Genomic DNA, 25,833 nt, shown 5'->3' with positions numbered 1-25,833 from the left:
AAAGTTATGGCCGCCATAGAGGGGCTGAAGAAACAGCCTGAGGCACAAGCAGCAGAGGATTCTGAAAAGTGGGCCCTAATGCATACATCAAAATACATCGATGAAGGCATGAAGTTCCTAGAGGGGAAGGTTCCCTTCCTTATAGAGTTCCTTGATATCCTGGTTAAGGTGGCAGACAAATACACCTAAGATTCACAATGTTTGTGCGAGCTAGAGATCAAACCCCCGACTATCATTATGCTGAGAGATGACAGACTCTAACACTGAACCAAATCTAGCCTGTTTCACTGAATATATGGAAACACTGTATTACAATGAAACATGATAGAAAGTATTTGGATGTTTAATCCTTTTTGAGTTTTATATATCCAACATGGTCAATATAATTTGGCTTTGTCACCCAAAAAAAGTCTGGACTTTGACTTGGCCACTCCACATCCTCATCTTTAAACCATTTCACAACTTTTGCTTGCCTGCTTCAGGTTATTTTCTTACTGGAAATTAAAAGATTTTTCCTATATTTCACTGCATTTATTTTAACCTCTACCTTCACAAGCCATCCTGGGCCGACTGCTAAGAAGCATCACCACAGCATGATGCTGCCACCACCATGCACAGAGGAAATGGTGTGTTTGTGGTGATGTGCAGTATTTGGAATCTTGTCTGATGGCCAAAAAGCACCGTTTTGGTCTCATCAGACCACAGAACTTTCTCCCACTTGACCGTGGACTCTTCCTTATGCCTTCTGAACTCTAGTCCAGATATAAACCGAGTTTTTTTCAATAGGTAGTGTAAACTCTTTGAGACTTGTATGAACCACTTTTGTTTTCATTCATTTGTGAGAACTTTTAAGCCATCCAGCATCATCTAGACTCTCTCAGGGAGTTTAAGTCTGACTGATTGTCGATTTGTTTTTGCTTCTTTGATGGGATTAAGGGAATCTTTATATGCTTTCTCTGCTACAAAGTGATTCTAAAATGTCCGCAAAGTAGAGGTCAAACTCAGTGGATTTGTCTTTCCTGGATCACCGTCCTCTTCTGCATGTGTTGCTCTAAAGTGAAAGCTGAGAAACAGATCTGATGCTCATTACTGAACCACACATTGATTTATCATCAAATATTCATGTTTACTGTGGTTTCTATGGGATTTTTGAGACAATGGTGGGTGGGTGGGCTCTAAACTGTGTAGGTTGGTCTGGGGCTGTACACTTCGAGAGAAAAATTAACCTTAGAGGGAAGAGAATTTCAGCACCAGACAGACAATGAGAGGCCATTTGACTGCTAGACTGCAAACTGCAAACAATTTTTGCCCATTTAAACCAATTTTGTCACATTTAATCATTTCTCCCCCAATTAAGACAATTTCAGCTCCTTCTCATCATTTTTTCTGCCCATAGTAGCCACTTTTAAACCATTTTCTCAATTTCTAACCTCTTCTCCTCACTCTTCCTGTCCTTTTTGCTTCTTTTGAACCCTTTTCCACTTTCAACGAGTAATTGCAAAATTAACTCATTTTTGTTTGATGACTTTCAATCCGTTTATGGTACTTTTGACCCATTTCATCACTTTTGAACCCCTTTCACCACTTTTTATAAACTCATTTTTACCACTTTTCTACCCATTTCTGCCTCTATTAACCTATTTATGACATTTTTTGACCCATTTCATCACTTTTGAATCTTTTTCTGCCACTTTAAACAATTTTGGCCTTTTTCTTAAGCAGATTTCTTCTGTAGTAAAGTCCAGCTTCTTAATGCAGGCTAATTGCCAAAGTAAAGCCCTATCGCCCTCTCAAAGACCTAGAGACTGATTCGTGCTTTTATTTCTTCTAGATTGGACTATTGTAACTCTTTATATATGGGCTTGGACCACGCCTCAGTCCAGCGCTTGCAGCTGGTCCAAAATGCGGCTGCTCACCTCCTAATAGGCACAAAGAAGAGGGACCACATTACTCTAGTGTTGCTCTCTCTGCATTGGCTTCCTGCCCACAACAGGATTGAATTTAAGATTCTTCTATTAGCTTATAAAGCTCTTCATGGTTTTGCAACAACATATTTACGTGAATTGCTTCATGTTAACACCCCAGTCAGAGCTCTCAAGTCTGCCAATCAGCTGCTCATGGATGTGCCCAAAACGAGGCTAAAAACAAGAGGAGACCAAGCTTTTGCAGTAGCTGCCCCAAAACTGTGGAATAGCCTACCCTTTCATGTAAGATCTGCCCAAACTCTAGAACATTTTAAATCATTGTTAAAAACTCACCTATATTATTATTATCTATTATATGGCTTTCAATTCAGGGTGAGGTTATTTTATTCCAACAGATTTTAGGTTTCAGATGTTATTGTTACTTTTACGATTACTGTATAATGTTCTATTTTTATTAATTTTAGTATTTAATAGTGATTTATTCTTGTTTTATGTTTTGCTTTAATACTGTGAAGCACTTTGGTCAACCGTGGTTGTTTAAATGTGCTATATAAATAAAGTTGAATTGAATTTCACCATTTCTTGGTCCCATTCTTGTCACTTTTTGACCTATTCCATCACCTTTAAAACCTCTTTTTATCAAATTTTTCTGCCCATGTTTGCCAATTTAAAACACCTTTCACCAATTTTACTGCCACTATTTGCCTCTGGTTTGCTTCTCATAAGCACTTTTGACAATATGTTTTGGGCAATTTTCACACATTTTAACCACTTTTGACCCATTTGATCACTTTTTAACCACTTTTTGGCCCAATTATGCAACTGTTAACCAATTTATGCCACTTTTTGACCCATTTTGCTACGTCTACCAATTTCCACAACTTTTTAACCACTTTTCTTCCCATTTATTTCCCTTTTTGACCCATTTTATCACTTTTCCCCCCTTTCATTACTTTTACTTCACATTGTTGCCCCTTAATGCTTCTGTTAACCATTTTTACCGCTTTATACCAATTTTGCCATATTTTGACCCATTTTCACTACATTTTTGCCCATTTCTGACACCTTTAACCTGTTTTTTTTTACCACTTTTCACAGTAATTGAATAATTTTCTCTTTAATATTGTCATACATTTCTTCAGCTTTATTTCCTGACGCATCATGGCTTAGCTATAAAGTCTGAATTAATTTCCTCATAGTTTCATTTATGTGCCCATCCACATATTAACATTACCATAAAAGGTAATCCTGTTTGACAAAGAGGTTTATATATATATATAAAAAAAAGAAAGAAAAGCTATATTGTACTACAGCATAAATGAAAAGAAATTCTGTTTTTGCTCAGATAAGAGTGGATATTATTCAAGTAAAAAATAAGATAAGATTATTGCTGTTCAGCGTTACAATGGACTATGATCTTCCTGACCTCCGTGGGCCCCCAATTTGGCTCGGCCCCAGGAAGCTCTCCCCTGTATCCCCCCTGATGGGCGGCCTTACTCAGAAGAAGGAAATAAAGGTGGCTGTTTCTGATTTCAGTATGAGACTTTTAATTTTAGAGTTAGAGTGTATAAAACTGTGAATGTTAGTGACATCTAACCATCAGATTCTGCATAGTGACGCTTACTGCTGGTAACCAGTGGCATTTTAAAATGCATATCTGTTATTTTGCCCCTTTCATGGTGCTGTAAAAACATGAAAGGTGCAGAAATCAAAGATGGGGGAGTTTGTAAAGAAGCATGAACAACCTGTCCAAGGTCATGCCACAGCATCTCAATCAGATTTCAGTCCAGACTTTGGCCAGGCCAATCCAAAGCCCCTACTTTTTTAGACACATTCATAGGTGGACTGGCAGGTGGATCATTGTTCTGCTGCAGGGCCCTGACTGGTTGGCTCTCCAAGGCCCTTTCCCCTGAACCAATTCTGATAGCAGGTGGCATGTTTGAGGGGAGGGAACTTTGTGGGCTTACTGATATAAAAAGGTGAAATGATGAACTTTTCTAACAACAAACAGAATATCTGCAACCAACTGGACATCACACATCATCTGCTGGAGAAAGGACTGTGGAAGATGGATGAGACTGGTGAGATTTCATGTGCTTTATGCTTACTTAGGGTGTAAAATGTGTAAAACACTGAAGTGGCTTGTAGTGGCTTATGTTTACATCTACTAGTAACAATTTTGATTTTTTTTAAATCAAATTTTACATGATTCTGAAGACCTCAGAGTCATTAACTACTTTTATTGTAGTTTAAACCTTCTTTTTTTGTCAAATAATGCATTTTTCCTGACTAGGTGAGGTGTTGAAACCTGCTGGTAAACCTCACTCTCTGCCTGGTCTTTATCTATAACTGTTTGGTGCACATTGTTGCACCAGTATGTAAGAAATGAGGTGATTTTTACCTAACAGGGGATCCCAATAAATGCTTATCAGGCAAATACAGGCACTATTTTAACCCCTTAACACCTGAAATCATAAATAATAGCCACATTTAGGTCATATTTTGAAGAACTGAAGAGTTATATAAAACTTTAAATGCTTTATGATCTGATGAAACCTATACTACGTGTAACTCTAAGTTTACAACTTAGATTTTCTTCAATTTGACATCAAAAATAGTCTAAAGATTCACAAGTTTTATAACAAAATTTTAAATAACTTAAAAAATCCATGATTTATATGCAGTTGTGTATGTAAATAAATGACTTAGAGCCAGAATAACCTAAAAAAAACGCTCCAGCTTATAATGACAATAGAAAGATTTGAATCCTCTGGTATTATCATAGAGATTTTTGTCAGAAAGTGTCATTTTACACTTTTTTGTAGTGCTGTTACTCGATTACAAAAATCAATCAAGTTAATCGCATCACTACGCTGTGATTAATCACAATTAAGTACAACATTTTGTAATAGTTGAAGTATATTTTTATGTTTTTGTATTTTTTTTAATGTTGTTATAGTCAAGTTCTTTTTTATTCTTATAATTCTATGTGCAGCACATTCAAAGTGCTGATCTCTGTCCTTATCGATGCAACTATTGATACTTTCTGTAGTTTGGTGGAAAAACAAAATAAGGGCAAATTTTTACTACAAGTGGTCTTAGCTGAGTAGTGCTTGAGTTAAGAAGCTATGATTCAGTCTGTCACATCTATTTTATATCCCTCAAATATAACCACATATTCACACTGTATTTACTGAAGCGTCTCAACAAAAAATAAATCTTTCAGTGATATTTGAACACATCATAACAAACAGTGCTGGGCTGACGGGGATCCATCATGTCCTTTGTGCTCCAAGACAGCAAACTTGTGGCATATTTTGACAGGATGTAAGATAAGTCTGTCACAAGGTAGATATACATGGAGACACGACAGGGTTTTGAGAAGTCTAGCAGCAGGAATTGAAAACAGAAGGCGACAGGTGGATGCTGGACACAATCAGGGAACAAGGATAGTTCAGTTTGTTAGAGAAGGAGAGAAGGTTAAAGGAGGCAGGTTTTTAAGTAGGCACCAGTTAGGATGCTAAGGACTGGGACATGCAGTTAAATTTAGGAGGGAAACCTTTTGTACCACAGGAGATAGTTTGCACCAATCTTAGGCCTGACATAGTGCTGTGGTCTGCCAGTCAGTGTGTAGTTTATTTTATAGAGCTGATGGGGCTGGGAGGATTCTGTGGAGGAAACCTATGAAAGGAAGAAGCTGAGATATGCAGAAGCTGAACAGCGAGGATGGAAAGTTAGGACTCCTCCAGTAAAAGTGGGATGTAGAGGGTTTGAAGCAGCTCAGGCCAGCCAGTGGATCTGGATGAGGAGGAGCAATGCCAGCTGGGGCAAAAATGAAGGTTTGACAAAACCCCTTAACTTCTCTATCCATTAGTTTTGTTTAATCCTCCCTCTACTCTGTATTCCCTCATGAAAATGAGGGAGTGTGTGTGTGTGTGTGTGGGGGGGGGGGTAGAGCCACACCAGGCCGGGTTGTGTGTTTACCCACAATAGGGTACCACACCCTCAGCTCTGCCTTCCCTACTCTATTGCTAAGCTGCGCTCGCTCGCGCTCTCGCTCTCTCTCGCTTTCTCTCTCTCTAATCTGTCTCATTTCCCCCTCTTTTTTATGGGTAAGGTTTGTACTATAATTGTTGCACTGTAATCATGAGTGGTGATAAGGAAGGTAGCATCAGCATCGTCACTACCTGGAGCTTGCATGTACGGAGCCTGGGTCTGTTGAAGGTGGCCTGTTGTTGAGGCTGTGTGAGCCATGTGGGAAGATAGGTAAGATGATGTCTCCCTGTTGGCATGGTGGAGGGTGAGAGCCGGCATGGAGGGGGGTGGCTCAGGGATGCTGGAGATCACTGTTCAGCCCTCTGGAGGTGTCGTGGGATTAACTGGACGAAACACTGACGAAGAAGGGTTCCCACTTAACAACCCTGATAAAGTGCGGGTTTCTTACTGCCCATGGGTCCGCACGGTTGACTTGTGGAGGCAAATAGTAGTGGATTAGGGACTTCTTCACTGAGCGCTGATCGTCTTTATAGGGCACAAGTATTTTGTGTTTTATTTAGAATAGGGCTGGTTATGAAAGGCCTGATAATAAACTTTTCACTTGGGCTGAGAAATCCATGCAACAGCTCCAGAAACAGCTACAGTATAAAATCAATCTTGTGTTTTATTTTCTCTGCAGGAAAAAAGGAGCTGAGAATGGTGCTCTTGGGAAAAACTGGATGTGGAAAAAGTGCTTCAGGAAACACCATCCTTAAGGAGCATCTTCATCCTTTTAAATGGGGGCTGAAAACAACATCTGTGACACAAAAGAGCTCCATAAAGACAAGACACCTTGGCGATCAGGATCTGATTGTTGTTGATACTCCTGGGCTGTTCAACACCGAAGTTGACAAGGAGACAAACATCAAGGAGATCGTTAGGTGCCTTGCTCTGACTAACCCAGGTCCTCATGTGTTCCTGTGGGTGATGAAGGCAGACAGCTTTACAGGTGAAGATAAAAAGTCCAAAGAAATCTTCCAAAAAGTCTTTGAATCAGCTGAAAAGTACACCATCGTCCTGTTTACTGGTAAGGAAGAAGAAGATGTGAAGGCGTTTATTGAAAAGAACAAAGATGTGAAGAAGTTCATCAGTGAGTGCAGAGGTTACCATGTTTTTGACAAGATCAACCCTGATGGTGATGAAGATCTAAAGCTTGTGGAGAAGATCAACAACATGGTCAAGGAAAATGGAAAACCCTACAGCGGCAGTCACATCGAAAAAGTCAACGCCGCCATACAAGAGCTGATGAATCAGCCTGAGGCACAATCAGCAGAGAATCCTAAAGAGTGGGCCCTGAAGCTTTTGGAGGAACACATCGATAAAGGTATAGAGCACCTTGAAAAAAACCATCCATTCCTCAAGAAGGTCCTTGATTTCCTGATCAAGGTGGCGGACGAATGCACCAAAGATTCACAATAGCTCACAGGTCAAAGCTAACTGAAGAAGCAAAAGTGATGAAGAAATGATCCTCCTGATTAAGATTTCAAATTTCATTTATTAAAATTCTCACACAAAGAGAGCAGCTTTAGGTAGACGAGTGACATGATCAATTGCTTTTTTGTTTTGATGCTAAAATGATATGATAGCTCGTTCACTCAAGGGTATTTGCATGTTGGAAAATTGTAAAATGATCAATCATCTCTAGCTTGTTCTGGACTCCTCTAAGGACTTTTAACAGCACAGGTCAGACTTACCCATTCTCACACTGATGGTGGAGGCTGTTATGTAAAGTGTCTGTCAGAATTCAAATCCCATCCACATACATCCATACATACTCACAGAGTCGTGGGAGCAATTTGGGGTTCAGTGTCCTGCCCAAGGATACCTCAGCATGGCAGCTGCAGATCAAACCCCAGACCATCATCATGTTGAGAGATGACAGACTCTTCAATGTCAAAGTGAAAACTGATACCTACAAAGTATTTCTACAGAATCTTCCTATATTTTGCTGCATTCATTTTACCCTCTAACTTTACAAACCATCTAAGGCTGGCTGCTGAGAAGCATCCCCACAGCATGATGCTGCCACCACCATGCTCACAGTGGAGATGGTGTGTTTGTGGTGATGTGCAGGGTTAGGGTCTGCAATACGTAGCAAACAAAAAGCTCTATTTTGGTCTCATCAGACTACAGAAACTTTCTTCCACATGACCACAGAGTCTCCCACACACTCCCCCTTAAAGCTTTGACTGGTGAAGAACCCGTCAAAGCCACTTTTCCAGCATTTCTACCGTTTATTTTCAATTTTGGCTGGACCTCTGTTGAATTAGGTCAGTCACTTTATAGGGGTTGAATATTCATGCATTCACTCATTTTACTTTACGTATTTTCATTAATTGGCATAACGTAGAAATCTGTTTTCACTTCAACATTAAAAATGTTTTCTTTTTCTTTTGGCAAAAAGCCAAATTATACTGACCATGATAGATTTATAAAATGAATGATAGTGTAAAACAACCAGGGGGTTTATAGGCAGTGTAAACTGTATGGACCACTTTTGTTTTGTTTTCATTCGTTTGTGAGAACTTTTAAGCCATCCAGCATCATCTAGACTGTCAGGGAGTGTCAGTCTGACTGTTGATTTGTTTTTGCTTCTTTGTCGGGATTAATGGAATCTTTATATGCTTTCTCTGCTAGTGATTCTAAAATGTCTGCAAAGTAGAGGTCAAACTCATGGATCACCATCCTCTTCTTCATGTGTTTTTAACACTGATTTTGATTTTATCATTCACTGTGAGTCATGTTTCCTGATTATGAGAGATCAAATAAATAAAGTGAAAGCTGAGAAACAGATCTGATGCTCATTATTGAACCACACATTCATGTTTCAAATTTTTATTTTACTGTGGGTTTCATGGGATTTTTTGAGACTATGGTGGGTGGGTGGGCTCTCAACTGAGTAGGTTGGTCTGGGGGGGAGATAATATTGTAAACTTCACAGTTAAATGCATCAATCTTTTGCAATCTGAGAGCAAAATAAAACCCTAGAGGGACCAGAATGTCAACACTAGACAGACTATGAGAGGCTGTCTCTGACTGCTAGACTACAAACTGTTACCTCCAATTAAGAATACCCAAGAGACACAAATGCACTGATTATATTTAGTTATGTGTTATCACATACAGAGAGATGTAATCATTTCATTTAAACACTGTGGTATCTCTAAATTCATCCAACATCACTCAGAAACAGGCCCGCCCACAGAATATGCTGCACCCCTGAAAACTCAGAGAAATAAGCCCCGTCCATTTGTGATTTATTGATGATATCAGTAAATTTGTTGGATGAGTAGCAATGGTACTGGCAGTTCTTCAAACAGTTCCCTTATTTTAGAGCTGTCAGACTATTTTTGGGTTCTACTGTTGAGAATATTTATGTGTGGTCATTTTCAACCCTTTCTACCACTTTTCAGGTGATTTTTGCCATTGTACTGACACATTTTTGCTAATTTAGAACAAAGTTGCCACATTTAACCATTTCTTGAACCCATTATTCTTTGGGGTACCAGAATCTCATAACAAGAGTCGATAGCAACAGCAGAATTATCTGTTTGGCATTAGCAGAGAAGATCTAGTAAATTTTTCATAGCACATACTCAGCTCTGTTGCTCATCCCACAAATGCATGCTCATTACAAATGTGGCACCATTTAAAAAGAGAAATAAACAGGCTTTCCAACAGTATAAGATTTATTGCCAGGGAGCATTGTTACAACAAAGAAATAATCCACCAAACACAAATTTCCTTATTTTGTGTGCTCAGTTTATTATGAGCGTCGGTGTGCTGGAGAACAGGTTTTAGAGAAGAGGATTTCAGTGACCTGAACAGAGAGCAAATGTTTAGTCATTAAGTTTTGGCAGGAAATCGACTCGTTGTGCCAAATATCATCATGTAATAAAGATGTAAACATTAACAACAGCGTCTTCCCAGGACCTGGTTAGGTTTTTATTCTCCTGGTGAATTATCTGTAAATTACCAATCATTGTGAACTTTTGTACTCATTAGATATCACCTGAAGGCCGTCTTTGTTTGAAGACGTGACACCTTGATAATGTTTGATGGCTCGCTTCCTCTCCTCCAGTTTCCCTGGTCTGAACAACCTACTAGGGGTGATTCATTTTGAATTTGATGGGGCAGTAGGGACGGGGCAACAAAAGGCTGGAAAAGTAAGTGGTGCTAATGTAACACAGCTGGAGGAGCATTCTGCAACTATTTAGGTTAATTGGCAACAGATTAGTAACACAATGTTTCACCACATTTGACCCTTTTTTCCCATTTCTGCCACCTTTAACCCATTTTATACAGTTATTTTATCATTTTCCCTTTAATATTGTCACAATTTCTTCAGCTTTATTTTCTGACACATCATGGCATAACAATGAAGTCTGACATTACTTTACTAATAATTTCATTTATTTGCCCTCCACATTATTAACATTACCATAAAGGGCTTCTGTTAACCAATTTTGCCACTTTTAACCAATTCTTTCCAATTTTCACCCATTTTAACCACTTTCCCAGCATTTCTAACATTTATATAACTTTTCACATATATAATAGTATACATATGTGTATATATATATATATATATATATATATATACATATATATATATACATATACATATATATATATATATATATATATACATATACATATACATATATATATATATATACATATACATATACATATATATATACATATACATATACATATATATATACATATACATATACATATATATATACATATACATATATATATACATATATATATATATATATATATATACGTAATCTACTGTATATGCTGTACTCAGATGTTGAAGTAATGAATATTGATGAGATGAAGCGCTATGGCAGGAGACCGATTAGTACCCCACTGCTGACAAAGAGACATAAAAAAGCCAGACTGGAGTTTGCAAAAATGTACCTGAGTAAGCCTCAGTCCTTTTGGGAGAACATTTTGTGGACAGATGAGACTAAGGTAGAGCTTTTTGGAAAAGCATGTCATTCTACTGTTTACAGAAAACAGAATGAGGAATTTAAGCACTGTACATAGTGCTTAACAAATTTATTAGACCACCTGTCATATTTGTCCCAGAGACCATCCAGCATCATGAAGTGCTTTAATGCAGACTCTTTCATTTTCAGTGAGCTCTAAACGGTTTACATTTTGAACAGGAATGAGGAATTTCAAACTGAATTTACCTTTTAATACCCAAATTTGAGCCGGCTCACTGGACTTCTCTGAGGAGTCAGAAATGAATCAAGCATAACATTCAACCACTAAAACTCATTTTTCTGTTCAGGGATACAAGTAAATAACTATAATTTGACATATTAATCAAGAAATATTAATGTGCTTTACTATTTTTCCGTTTTTTTTTGTAAATCAGTACATTTGAAAATTCATGGATAACAATAATAATTATATTTTAGTATTAAAAATCTCATTTGGGTTAAAGAGCTTCTACATATTGGTGTATTAACCACTGCAGAAACATAAAAAATGATTTTGGTAATGACCAATGCTGTTAATTTAGGGCAGCTGTGGCATAAACCTTACTTTGGTTAGGGTGGTCTAATAAATTTGTTAAGCACTGTACATACTTACATAGCTACATACATACCTACATACATACATACAGAGAGGTCTCCAATTAAAGTAGTAAGATTAGTTGCAGAATGCTCCTCCAGCTGTGTTACATTAGCACCACTTACTTTTCCAGCCTTTTGTTGCCCCGTCCCTACTTTTTAAAAATGTGCTGCCCCATCAAAGTCAAAATGAATCACCCCTAGTAGGTTGTTCAGTCCAGGCAAACTGGAGGAGAGGAAGCGAGCCATCGAACACTGGCACTTTAGCACTAAGGCACTTTAATTAGCACTAGCACTTTTTAATCTACTGTGTATAATTACCATGGTTCTCCAACTCCTAACCTGTTCTTAATCCAGACTGTATGTCCTTTAGTCTGTTCACAGCTTATGTATTTTGCTTGTCTTTTAATACACTCAGTGTGTTTTATTCCTATTTACTGTTTCTTTTTTTGTTCTATGTGTTTACACCAACCTGCTAATGGGACTGGGGATGGAAATTAGCCATTGGGCTATAATCCCATGTATTTACATGTAAATGTCCATTAATGCATATTGTCTCATTTTAAAAATAATAAATAAATCTCTCAAATCTCTCAATCACTCAAACATCAACAAGGTGTCACGTCTTCAAACAAAGACGGCCTTCAGGTGATATCCAATGAGTACAAAAGTTCACAATGATTGGTAATTTACAGATAATTCACCAGGAGAATAAAAACCTAACCGGGTTCCAGGGAAGACGCTGTTGTTAATGTTTACATCTTTATTACATGATGATATTTGGCACAACGAGTTGATTTCCTGCCAAAACTGAATGACTAAACATTTACCCTCTGTTCAGGTCACTGAAACCCTTTTCTCTAAAACCTGTTCTCCAGCACACCAACGCTCATAATAAACTTAGCACACAAAATAAGGAAATTTGTGTTTGGTGGATTTATTTGGTGGAACATGCATTTGTGGGATGAGGAGTAGAGCTGAATATGTGCCATGAAAAATTTGCCAGATCTTCTCTGCTAATGCCAAAGTGCTTATTCTGCTGTTGCTATCGACTCTTGTTTTAAGATTCTGGTACCCCAAAAAATAACGGGTTCAACTGGCAACAACTGATTTAAAGTGGCAACAGAGGTCCAAAGAGGCTGAAATGGGTAGAAAATCTGTCAGTACAGTGGCAAAAGTCCTGGTGGAAAGGGTTGAAAATGACTACACATAAATATTGTCAACAGCAGAATCACTAGCAGAGAAAGCATATAAAAATTCCCTTAACAGTCTAGATGATGCTGGATGGCTTAAAAGTTCTCACAAACGAATGAAAACAAAACAAAAGTGGTTCATACAGTTTACACTGCCTATAAACCTCCCTGGTTGTTTTACACTATCATTCATTTTATAAATCAATCATGGACAGTATACTTTGGCTTTTTTGACAAAAAAAATGAAAAAGAAAACCTTTTCAGTGTTGAAGGAAAAACAGATTTCTACAACGTAATCCTAATTAAATGAAAATATTCAACCCCTAAAAAGTGACTGACCTAATTCAACAGAGGTCCAGCCAAAATTGGGGACCCATAGAGGTCAGCAAAATCATGGTCATAGTGTCCTGGGGCCAGAGCAGGCTTGCACTCAAAATCAGCTTTATTGGACAAGCATGCTTATGCAACAACGATGTTGACTCTGGTTAGCTTTCCTCTCCTTGTACAGGAATGACACATTACATACAATAACTCATACATTTGCTGCATATCCCGATTACGATTTAAATATGTACAATCTTTGATTAGTATTATTTCTAGTTAGGTTGATTGGCAACAGGTCAGTAACATGATTGGCTATAAAAGGAGCATTTTTAGAGAGGCAGAGTCTCCTCAAAGTAAAGAGGGGCAGAGATTTATCAATCTGTGAAACACTGAGTATAAAAATTGTGGAACAATTTCAGGAAATGTTCCTTAATGTACAATTATGAGGACTTTGAATAGCCTACTATCTGCAGTACATCATATCATCAAAGGATTCAGAGAATCTGGAGAAATCCTGTCAGCAAGGAGTAAGGCCAAAGGTCAAAATAGGGTGCTCTTGGGTCCTCAGGAAGCACTGCATTAAAAACAGGCATGATTCTATCGCGGAAATCACTGCACGTGCTCAGGAACACTTCCAGAGATCACTGTCAGTCAACACAGATGCAAATTAAAGCTGTGTCATGCAAAGAAATAGCCAAATATGAACATGATCGCCATCCTCTCAGGGCCAAAAGTTTACTTAAGATGAACTGAGGCAAAATGTAAAACTGCTCTGTGGTCAGATGAATCAAATTTGGTTTTTCATCGTGGATACCATAGGCGCTGTGCTCTATTGACTAAGGAGGAGAGAGACATTGCAGCTAATTTTAGCACACAGCTGAAAAGCCTGCATCTCTGATGGTATGGGGGTGTTTTAGTGTGTATGGCGTGGGCAGCTTACACATCTGGAAAGGCACTATCAAGGCTGAAAGTAAATAGAGGTTTTAGAGCAACAAATGCCTCCGTCCAGACAAAATCTCTTTCAGGGAAGGCATTGACTATTTCAGAAGGACAATGCTAAACTAAAAAAACTGTATCCATCACAACAGCATGGCTTCATAATAGATGAGTCCAGGTGCTAAACTGTCCTGCTTAACAACCAGATTTACCAAGAGAAAACATTTGCTAAATTTTCACAATGGCAAACATGGCTGTGTCCCAACTTTTTTGAGGTATGTTGCAGCTTTTAAATTCAGAATGAGCTTCTTTTTTAAAGAAATGTTTAAATATTTCAGTTGCAGCATCTGATATGTTGTTCATGTTCTACAGTTAATAAAATAAGCATTTATGAGATTTGCAAATCCTGTTTTTATTTACATTTTAAACAGCGCCCGGATTTTCTTGAAAATAGGGCTGTAAAACATGAAGTGTTATATGCAGGCCTGCCCTTGGAAATTACTGGGTCTCTCATCGGTCCCTTTCAAAATCTGACCTATGGATCTGTGCTGTTGGCACTCCACTCTGATCAGCTTTTGATTGACCTGGTTGCATTACTCATTATCTAACCAGGGTCATCCATTCAATGTTATCATGTAGTAAAGAAACTGTTTACAATGGCTTCTTCCAGGAATGAAAGCTCCCTGATTGTTTTACACATAAATTGCCTACAAATTGGCAATCTTTGCAGACTTCTGTGCCCATTAGAAATCACCTGAAGGTTGCCTTTATCTCTTGACACACCTTGGTAACATTTGCTGACTCGCTTACTCTCCTACAGTTTAGATAAGGTGTAAAACTTGGACCTGACCAACAGTGGCAATGCAGCCATGTGGCAGGCATAGAAGAAGAACAGTGATTCCAAATACAGTGTCACAGTCAGTGTAATTTTTCTTTTTTCTTAATGCTTCAGCATACCAAGACATTTTTGACAATGCTATGCTTCCAACTTTGTAGCAACAGTGTGGGGAAGGCCCTTTTCTATTCCAACATGACCGTGCCCCAGTGCACAAAGCAAGGACTATTAAGACATGATTTGATGGAAGAACTTGATTGGCCTGCACAGCCTGGTGGTTTACGGCGTGCCCCATGTACATGGTCAGCCTGGGTTCACATCAGGTCTGTGGCACTTTCCCCCACGTCTCTCCCTAGCTCTCTCGTCCTTGTTTCTGATCTATCCACTGTCCTCCTCCGTCAATAAAAGCCCCTATGAACAACTATGAACTATTGAAGCTAAGCCAAAATGTACACATACATCAGGATGCTGGAATTAAAGTTAAAAAAAAAAAACTTAGAAAACTTAATGGACGAAAACTGTTTAATGTTTTATGGCAGCAAGCTGGAAAAAAATAGCAAAATTAAGTGAAGGGGGCAAAAGTGGGAAGAAAAGACATAAAAGGTGGTTAAAAGTGGTAAAAATGTGTTAAAAGATGTAAGAATGAGTGAGCTGGTGAAAAAGTTGTGAAAAGGGGTTAAAGAGTAACAGAAATTGATGGAAATAGAGGTGAAATGGGGATTAGAAAAAGCACAAATGGACAGAAAAAGAGGTGAAAATGGGTTAAATATTTGCAAAAATGGACAGAAATAGAGGTGAATATGGATCAAAATGGATCAAAAATGGATGGAAATAGGGATGAAAATGGGCTAAATATTTGCAAAATTGGACAGAAAGTTGTGAAAAGGGATTAAAATGTGGCAAAACTGGATAGAAATACTGGTCAAAAGGGGATTCAAAATTAGGAAAAAACGAACAGAAAAGCGGTGAAAAGTGGGTAAAAATGGCAAAAATGGATGGAAATAATGGTTAAATGAGGAAAACAGTGGTAAATTAAGAATTAGTGTATAGTGGAAAAATTGGTCCATTTTGGGTTGAATTTGGCAAAAATGGACAGAAATATTTGTGAAAAGGGGTTCAAAGATGCAAGACAGATAAAGTGTTGGTAAGGGTTAAAAAGTTTCAAAAGGGGATGGAAACAGTGGTGAAATGAGGTCTAACATTGGCAAAAATGGGTTAAAAGATGCAAGAATCAGTAAAAATGGCAAAATTGAAGTTGAATGTGAAATGAAGGCGGCAAAAATGGATGGAGATAGTGGTAAAAAAAAAAGCAGATTTATATCTTGCAAAAGTACAGTAAAGGTGAAATAAGTGATTTCAACATAACAACCCAACAATGGCTTTATACACTTTTCAAAAAGAGCTAGTACTGATGCTACTGGACCAACAAACATACATTGATATCATCAATAAATCCCATGAGGTGGAGAGGGCCCTTTCTCTGGGTTTTCAGGGGCCTAGATTATTCTGAGGGCAGCCCTGACCAGGTCTGAAAATAGACCTAACTACTCAGTAATTTGTGGAGAATGAGGTGATGGCTACGAGCTGTACGGAAGCTTCTCTTGGCAGAAAAGATGTTTTTGCACTTCTCACTGGCATGAGTTTTATCCACCAACAAGCTTCACCATTTAAAAATGATGGCAATGCCTGTCTGTCAAGATCAGATTACAACCAGAGCTGTGTATGCCTACAACCTCATTCTGTCTAGTAATTCTGATTGACTTGTAATGCATGTGACAGACAGAACATTCATTCAGTTCCATTCTGAGAATTTTTCGGTCCCTCCCAAAGCACTTAGTACAGGAGGTTTCTCAAATGAATGTGAAATATATCCATGCAGTGGATAATGAGACAGTCTTTGTGGCGTGTCAGGTTAGGTACCATAAGCAGACCAACATTCCAAGACTTTAATATTCTAGAGGAGTAATATGGTAATACCAAGTTTTTCATATATGATGGTGCAATTAAAGCTAGAATATTGGTGGTGGTGGTGGTGGTGGTGGTGGTGGTGGTCGGGGGGGGGTTGAATGCATAGGGAAAGAGAGTGAGACTGGCAGAAAGCTCTTCCATCTGATGAGACCAAAAGACACAAACACAAAATCACCACTGTGGAACACAGTGGTGGCAGCATCATGCTATGGGGGTGCATCTCAGCAGCCAGCCCTGGAAGGCTTGTACAGGTAGAGGGTAAAATGAAGGACAATCTCATTCAGTCTGCGTGAGAACTACAGCTTGGGAGAAGATTTATTTTCCAGCAAGACAATGACCGGAAACATTCGGCAAAAGCTACAACAAAACATCAAGGTGAATGTTCTAGAGTGGCTGAGTCAAAGCCCGAACCCCAATCCAAAAGAGAATTTTTGGGGTGGACTTCAAAAGGGAGATCAAATTTCTCTGATTAAAAGCTGCCACCAATAGAAAATACACACATTCTTATTTACTTTTGCTCTGCCCCCTTGGCTGGTCCTCTGCAGCAAATGTGTATTAATGATCTGTGATTGGTGAGATCCTGGAAGGAGACAGGTGATTTGTTTTTGGGGGGAGGGATCTGGATGTGAGCTATAATATGTCTGAGGAGATGGAAATGAGACAAACAGGATATCCCCAGTGAGGGGTCATCATACATCCTACCAAGAAAAATATGGGCAGCACAAAATATTTCAGTAAGTAGCACTTTTGGAATTCTTTAAACAGCACTAATAGTCACATTATTGATGTAAGAACAGATCATCTTTAACTTTAATGATGCCTTAAATTTCTCTTATTGTGAAGATTTATCACTAACTGGATTTGTTTGGCAGCATCTGAAAATGACTTTAGATATTTTACTCTCTGTAAAGCTTACTGTGGTTAAGTAATGCTAGAATGAGATGTATAAGCTTATTCTAATATAAATAATAGCTACATTTGTGTGTTCCTATCTTGAAAGATATATGGAGATTTGCCAAGGGAATGAAGCCTAAAAGTTTATTAGTCATTTTGACTAAATATTTAATAAGCTAACTCAATTTGGAGTGAATAAGAACAATAAATATAGAGAAAGTGCAATAGGAGGATGAAACAAGAATCTAATGACTAGATAAGGCAAGATAATGTGTCATAAAGGAAGTATATTGTATTTACATGAGAGAATACTTTTTTCCTTTCTGAACTGCAATGTTTCTGAGAGAGAAAAATGATTTTCTTTATTCCAAACTTCATTATCTTGAATTTCAAAGATAATAATGTTATCAATTTAGATTTTTTTCCCCTTGTAATTCCTAGTTAATGCCATTAATCACATCATATTTACAGAAAAGAAATCTAAAGTTCTCATCTAAAGGTGTGTAAAGAACATTTTTAGTAAATTAAAAATTCAACTAAAGACTCATTAAGTGGACATTATTTTCCAAAGATAGTCAGATGTACTTTAATCCGTGGATATTCAAAGAGAAGCAGCATGTTAACCTATGCTGGGTGCAGGGCTGCCCACAGAATTCATGCCCTAACCGTAATCCATATAAGATTGTTGCAATTCTAATGTAAATAGGTGATAGTTTGCTATAAACCTACCCCTCACCCTCATAATATTGTGGCAATTCTCTGGTGAGTAGGTGGTATTTTACCCTAAGATTAACCCTCTGACCTTAACCCTTACACTCATAATATTGTGGTAATTCTGGTGTTTGGGTGGTATTTTACCCTAACATTAACCGTCTAACCCTAACCCATACACTCATAATATTTTGTTAGATCTCTGGAGATTAGTTGGAGTTTTACTAATACTAACCTTCCAGCCCTGATTGTAACCCTCATAATATTGTGATGATTCTCTGGTGACTGTGTGGTGTTTCACCCTTACCTTAACTCTATAACCCTAACTTTCACCCTCACCCAAAAAGGTGTTATTTTACCCCAACATGAACTCTCCAGCCCTAATTGTAATTCTGATAATATTGTGCTACTGCTCTGGTGATTATGTGGTAGTTTACCCTAAACCTACCCCCCATAGTATACTGGTAATTCTCTGGTAAATAGATGATTTCTTTTTTACCCTTTTTGCTTATTGCATATATTTGATGCACTTTGTTTTGCATCTGTCCAATAGACAGATTTCCAGAAACCTGGAAATTAGGTTTAAATAACTCAAATGTTGTTGCTTCAGTGCCAGAACCATCATAAATATTTTATTTTTCTCAGTGTCAAATCAAAGGTTGATTTTCTGGTACTGTAACAGCCCTTTTCTTATTTTTGTTCATTCTAATGTCATTTCTGCTTTTTCAACAGAGGTTTTAGAGCTGAGGATCATGCTGATCGGGAGGGTTGGAGATGACAAGACTAAAATCATGAACGCCTTCCGTTCTGATGAAAACACTGATGCTGTTGAGAGTGTAAACCCTGACTCAAAAGAGTGTCAGAAGAAAAAAATAACCATCAAAGGACAAAAGATGGTCATTGTTGACACTCCAGGCCTGTGTCACCCTGATAAAAGTGACAGGGATGTGATGAAGGAGATCAAAAAACGTCTCTCAGAGGTTTCCCCTGGGCCTCATGTCTTCCTGTTAGTCCTGCCTTTAGAAACTTTCACAGAACAGTATCAGAACATGGTGAAGATTTTCAAGTCCTTCTTTGGCAACTGTGTAATTCAGTACACAATGGTTGTATTCCCAGATGGAGAAAAGCTTGGTGATGGAGGCATAGACGACTTCATTGGCGAAGAGGGAGAACTCCGCCAAATTGTCAATGAATGTAAAGGGGGGGGTCATGCTCTTAAGAACGACCGTCTCCCTGACAGCACTCTACTGGATATCCAACAAATGGTTCATGACAATGAGGGGAAAAACTACACAGGTGACGACGCTTCAAAAAAGAGAGAAATTGCTTTGGCTGTAAATGGCAGTGCTTTGGCTGGAGCGGCGCTGGGAGGAGCAGTGTCTCAATCAGTTCCGAGTGTAATCGGCATCGCAGGAGGATTGGTAGTCGGAGCGATACTCGGAGGAGTGGTAGGATGTCTGGGGTACATTGCTGTAAAAAGAGCAAAGAAAATTGGCCGTGTCCAGCAGTGAATTTTATTTTGCCTATTGAGACTCAGTGCAAAGTTCATGCTGCAGAGCACTGATGGCAGGTCAAACTTCTTCTGTGCGGCAGCTTTCAACGCGGGTTGAGTCTTTAAACAGACTGTCTTGTCTCCCAGTGGATTTATTGTCTCCCAGTCCTTGCTGCTGAAAAACACCCCTTTTTTGCAAACTCCAAGCAGGCTTTCATTTTTTGGACAGAGGAGAGGCTTCCGTCGAACCACTTCACCATAAAGCCCAGATCAGTAAAGGGCTGCAATGATGATTTTCCCCTGGAACTTTGTCCCACCTTCACACAGAATCTCTGGAGCTCCGTCAGAGTGGCCAGTGGGTTCTCGGTCATCTCTCTTACTAAGGCCCCTCTCCTCTGATTGTTTAATTTGGCTGGACAAATAGGTCTTGGTCTCGGTTGTGCCAAACATCTTTAATGTGAGAATCATGGAGGCCACTTCACTCTTAGGAACCTTCAGTGCAGGACGTTTTTTTGGAGCCTACCACAGATCTGTGCCTTGCAACAATCCTTGAATACTACGTTAGATACACCTGGCTTATGCAAAATCAAACTGTACATACTGTGAAAAGTCCCAGTGATGTTGAACTCTGTATCAGCGAACATAGAATACCAACTGTCCAATCAAAGTACTCAGTAGAAACTCACTGCTAAACTTAGCACAAAAAATAAGGAGATTTGTGGTTGGTGGAATATTTCTTGTTGTAACAATGCTTCTTGGCAATAAATACTATACCACTGGAAAGCCTGTTTGTTTCCCTTTTAAATGGTGCCACATTTGTAAGGAACATGCATTTGTGGGATGAGCAGCAGAGCTGAGGGTGTGGGTTTCAGCCATAAAAAGTTTGCCTGATCTGTTTTCAATGCCAAACAACTTTTTCTGCCATTCACTCGTTTGGTGTAATTTTGGTGAACTGGATTAATGAAGTTTCAGAAACAAGACATATATATGCAATTTAGCAATTCCTTCATTTAACAATCAGGACGCTCAGGAGCATGTAGAGCAGGGGTGCCCAAATTCTTTTCAGTGAAGGGCCAAAAATGAATCTGGGTGGAGGGTCGCAGGCAAAAGCTAAACATTCATGTTGCAGTGCCTAAAATTGATTATGCCTATAGCATTATTGTGCAAAATGAAAACTTATACCAAGTAATTATGAAAATAGCACTATTCTTTATTGTGTTTCACAGCATGAAATTACTGAACATCCATATGCACAAATACTAGGCTGATGTCTTCGAAGACAATTGGTGCAATATAAATCAAACAACATGGGACACAACATGCCCCTATGTGACCAAAATACTACATCTTCCACTGCCTTGAACAATCCTTTTAAAATCAGGAATAGTAATATAATTGGACACCAGCTTCAGATTTTTTTTTCTTATAAATCACTGTAGTGTATTTACATTAATTTAAGTTGGAAAAATTAACCATACAGAGCAGAATATGCTCCAAAGTGACCGACAAAGTGACAAGCTAATCTGAGAAAAATCCTGTGTCTAATTTTGGGCACACGGTGTCAGCCGCAACTGTCAGACAGTGTTTCACAAAATCACCCACCACAAAAGGTCGTCCACTGCTGACAATGGTGGAGCTAATCTGATAACTTGCCTGAGTGGCATTTGCTTGTACAGTTGACGGCTGGAGTAGGGTACGTTGTTGGAAGGTTAGCTTTGATAGCAAGTCTCCAGCCTTCACCTTTTGCTCCTCTCGGTTTTTTTTTTTTTTTTTTTTTTTGAGAACTGATGGGAATGCCGCGTTTCGTAGTGGCAACGAAGATTATACTCTTTTAAAACAGCGACTTTCTGCTTACATTTTAGGCATTCTGCCTTGAAATCAAGTTCAGTAAAAAAGTACTCTTGTTCTAACCTGACACACCAGATGGATTTCTTTCACACATCCATCTGGAAAAGCTTCTATCGGAAACGTTTGGGAAAAGGCAGAGGCTTTGAAAAAAACTCAGAGTATGATTGGATGAATGTTCTGTCTGTCACATCTCTACGGGCCAATAAGAGCAACAAAACACGTGACGTAGCTCCGAGTTAATCGAGCTCCGCGTGCACAGCTAGTGAGGAATAACACAAAACATGGCGACAACAGACATGTAAGTACTCGACTTTTGTTGTTTTCAAAAAGAAAGAAACTCAATGCTGTTCTTTGTTCTTTTCATGAAGACATGTCATCCAGTTCTGATAAAACTGGTGCTTAAGCAGCATCCACGCTAATCTCTTCCTCATAACTGCACCAGCTCCTGCTGCTGTTTGTTTATGTAACGACACTGCCGTGCCTGAAAGTACTGCCCCTCATCACTGATTGGTCCTATCACTTTCTAACCAGGCCCATACGGTTCAGATGGGAGCTTTGCAAGATGGATTTGCTTGTGACAAACAAGGAAACGGGCGTATCCATCTGCTTTGCAAGGTTACTCATGTTCCCAACTATTTTTAGACTTTCTCTTATCAGTGCTCCACTGCCTCACATGCTCCATTTCTGCTATGACCCCAGCTTGACCCCAGCATCTTTTCACTGACTCACTCTCTGGCCATGGGCTTCCAGATCTGAGCTGACGGAAGCTGAACAGCGCCACCCTACCTCCAATGTAACCCAACGTTAAATTGTGGTCAGGAGAGGAAGTGCAACAATAAATAAATATTGAAAGAAATATTTAGACTGCTGGCAGTGGGAATAATTAAAAAAAAAAAAAACATCAAGTTCAAACATGGGCAGCAGGCCAAAAATAATTGCTCGTGGCCCCAAATTGGACAGCCCTGGTGTAGAAGAACCATACACAGTCACAACAGCCTGGCACCTCCCTCTCATGCTGGTCACCAGCCTGGTCACACACAGCTGTGGGATGGCATCCCATTCCTCAACCAACACTTGTTGCAACTCAGCCAATGTGGTTGTGTTGGTCGGTCTGGCATGCCCAAGCTGGTCCCACTTGTGTTCAGTGAGGTTTGAGGTAAGGACGGCCGGCATGCCTTTCCATCCTCTCCACTCCCAAATTCTGGCGGTAGTCTCTGAAGAATCCCGCTCTGTGGGGTCTAGCCCCCATCTTGGGGGATAGAGTTCAGTCCCAGACTGCGAAGATATGGGATTGCTACTCTTTCCAGAATCTCATCTAGATATCTAAACCTAGAAAGATCTTTAGAAAACAGCCCCTTGGTTCTCAAGTCCTGACGGGATCTTCTTTGGGTGAAGCCCACTTCATTGCCTGTCTTTGACATCTCCTGTAACATGGAACTCGGCCCTCAGTTCAGAGATAGTTCTAGGAACTACAGCTTGGGAGAAGATTTATTTTCCGGCAAGACAATGACCAGAAGCATACGGCAAAAGCTACAACAAGACAACAAGGTTAATGTTCTAGAGTGGCCAAAAGCAGAAAGCCCGAACCCCAATCCAAAAGAGAATTTTTGGGCTGGACTTGAAAAGGGAGATCAAAATTCTCTGATTAAAAGCTGCCACCAACTGAAATACAAACATCCTTAGTTACTTCTGCTCTGCCCACTTGGCTGGTCCTCTGAAGCAAACGTGTATTCCTGATCTGTGATTGGTGAGATCCTGGAAGGAGACAGGTGATGTGTATTCTAGGGGAGGGACCTGGATGTGAGCTATAATATGTCTGAGGAGATGGAAATGAGACAAACAGGAAATCCACAGTGAGAGGACATCATACATCCTACCAAGAAAAATATGGGCAGGATAAAATGTTGCAGTAAGTAGCACTTTTGGACTATTTTTAAACAACACTAAAAGTCACAGTATTGATTTGAAAACAGATCTTCTGTAACATTAATGATGCCTTATATTTCTGTCTTATTGTGAAGATTTATCACTAACTAGATTTGTTTGGCAGCATCTGAAAATGACTTTAGATATTTTACTCTCTGTAAAGCTTACTGTGGTTAAGTAATGCTAGAATGAGATGTATAAGCTTATTCTAATATAAATAATAGCTACATTTGTGTGTTCCTATCTTGAAAGATATATGGAGATTTGCCAAGGGAATGAAGCCTAAAAGTTTATTAGACATTTTGACTAAATATTTAATAAGCTAGCTCAGTTTGGAGTGAATAAGAACAATAAATATAAAGAAAGTGCAATAGGAGGATGAAACAAGAATCTAATGACTAGATAAGGCAAGATATTGTGTCATAAAGGAAGTATTTTGTATTTACATGAGAGAATACTTTTTTCCTTTCTGAACTGCAATGTTTCTGAGAGAAAAAAATTATTTTCTTAATTCCAAACTTCTTTATCTTGAATTTCAAAGATAATGCTGTCATCAATTTAGATTTTTTTTCTCCCTTGTAATTCCTAGTTAATGCCATTAATCACATCATATTTACAGAAAAAGAAATTTAAAGTTCTCATCTAAAGGTGAGTAAAGAACATTTTTAGTAATTTAAAAATTCAACTAAAGACTCATTAAGTGGACATCATTTTCCAAAGATAGTCAGATATACTTTAATCCATGGATATTCAAAGAGAAGCAGCATGTTAACCTATGCTGGGTGCAGGGCTGCCCACAGAATTCATGCCCTAACCGTAATCCATATAAGATTGTTGCAATTCTAATGTAAATAGGTGATAGTTTGCTTTAACCCTACCCCTCACCCTCATAATATTGTGGCAATTCTCTGGTGAGTAGGTGGTATTTTACCCTAACATTAACCCTCTAACCTTAACCCGTACACTCATAATATTGTAGTAATTCTCTGGTGATTGGGTGGTGTTTGACCCTAACCTTAACTCTATAACCCTAACCCTCACCCTTGCAATATTATAGCAGTTACCTGGTAAATAGGTGGTATTTTTTTTATCCTTTTTTTAACCCTCTAATGCTAACCCTTACCCTAACCCTCACCCTCATAATATTATGGCAATTGCCTGGTAAAGAGGTGCTATTTTATCCTAACCTTTCTCCTGATATTTTATTTTTCTCAGTATCATATCAAAGGATGATTTTCTGGTACAGTAACAGCCTTTTTTTAATGTGTTTTTTGTTCACTCTGATGTCTTTTATGCTCTTCCAACAGAAAATTCACAGCTGAGGATCATGCTGATTGGGGAGATGGAGATGACAGGATTGACATCATGAAAGTCTTCCTGAGAAGTTCAGATAAATACATGGATATTGCTGAGAGTGCAATCACTTTTATCCCTGACTCAAAAGAGTGTCAGATGGAACAACATAACCATCGAAGGAGAAAAGATGGTCATTGTTGACACTCCAGGCCAAAATTAAGCTGATAAAAGTGACAGGGATGCAATGAAGAAGATCAAAAAAATGTCTCTCAGAGATTTCCCCTGGGCCTCACATCTTCCTGTTAGTCCTGCCTTGGGAACCTTTCACAGAAGAATTACAGAAGATGGTGAAGATTTTCAAGTCCTCCTTTGGGGATTGTGTAATACAGTACGCAATGGTTTTATTTCCATATGGAGAAAAGGTTGAGGATGAAGACATAGATGGCTTAATTTGTGAAAACGGAGAACTCCTCAACTTTCTGACAAATTTTTCATGGCCGGAACCCACACTCAGCTCTGCTGCTCATCCCATAAATGCACGTTCCTTACAAACTAGCCAGCTAACATGCTAACGCTAGCCAACCACTACCTAGCTTCACCCAAGATCCCCTTTGGTTTCACAAGTTGGCCATCAAAACAAGGTGAGCCCCCATGTGACCTTTACTGTAATCCAGAAAACAAATATCATCTTTCTACCAGCCAGGCTCACAGCACCACTCGCTCTTCACCTCTACCAATCTCACCTTTTCCTTCTTTTTCTCATCTTTTACTTTTCCGATTTGTAAAACATAAATATAAAGTCACAATGTTGGGTGTCCATACTCCCCGTATGCAAATTTTCAAACTGCAA

At 38.9% G+C, this 25,833-nt stretch overlaps 1 long non-coding RNA gene across 1 annotated transcript in view; it reads right to left on the bottom strand.

Moving 5' to 3' along the window:
* The window catches only part of LOC121529271, a 29,495-nt gene that overhangs the window by 274 nt on the left and 3,388 nt on the right, over window positions 1–25,833 (bottom strand). The gene's annotated exons all lie outside the window — the stretch shown is intronic.

The sequence above is a fragment of the Cheilinus undulatus genome, linkage group 21 (assembly GCF_018320785.1).
Source record: "Cheilinus undulatus linkage group 21, ASM1832078v1, whole genome shotgun sequence".
Classification (NCBI taxonomy): Eukaryota; Metazoa; Chordata; class Actinopteri; order Labriformes; family Labridae; genus Cheilinus; species Cheilinus undulatus.
The sequence above is the reverse complement of the archived record's forward strand: the minus strand, read 5'-3'. Positions and strand labels throughout refer to the sequence as shown.